This window comes from Myotis davidii, unplaced genomic scaffold, assembly GCF_000327345.1.
Source record: "Myotis davidii unplaced genomic scaffold, ASM32734v1 scaffold967, whole genome shotgun sequence".
Lineage (NCBI taxonomy): Eukaryota > Metazoa > Chordata > Mammalia > Chiroptera > Vespertilionidae > Myotis > Myotis davidii.
In genome coordinates this window covers 2,636,498-2,637,072 of record NW_006383014.1, presented here as the reverse complement: position 1 = coordinate 2,637,072, position 575 = coordinate 2,636,498, and positions in this window count along the sequence as shown.

Here is a 575-nt window from a genome sequence, read left to right as displayed (position 1 = left end):
CACCGCTCTGCAAAGCTCCATGCTCACAGCCCCCTGTCCCTCAAGGCTCCTCATCCTCCACGGCCTGCCCTGCCACACCATGAGAGCCAGACCCGTCCTTTGGTTATTTGGGCCCACAGCTCCCTCCTCTCGCTGCTGTGCTATGGGCAGCCTGGGGCCCATAGTTTCCACTCCCTCAACTCCCTAGCCTGCTGTTTGGTCGTCCATCTGGCCGTGATGGCACCTGGCTTTTTATATACATACTAGAGGCCCGGTGCACAAAAATTTGTGCACTCGGGGCAGAGGGGGGTCCCTCAGCCCAGCCTGTGCCCTCTCGCAGTCTGGGACTCCTCAGGGGATGACCACCTGCTGGCTTAGGCTGCTCCCCGGGGGATTGAGCCTAAGAGGGCAATCAGACATCCCTCTGGCAGCCCAGCAGCCCTTGGGGGATGTCCACTTGCCAGCGGGGACCAGGCCTAAACTGCAGTTGGACATCCTTAGTGCTGCTGAGGTGGCAGGAGAGGCTCCCACCACCACCGCTGTGCTGGCAGCCGTCAGCCTGGCTTGTGGCTGAGCAGAGCTCCCCCATGTGGGGG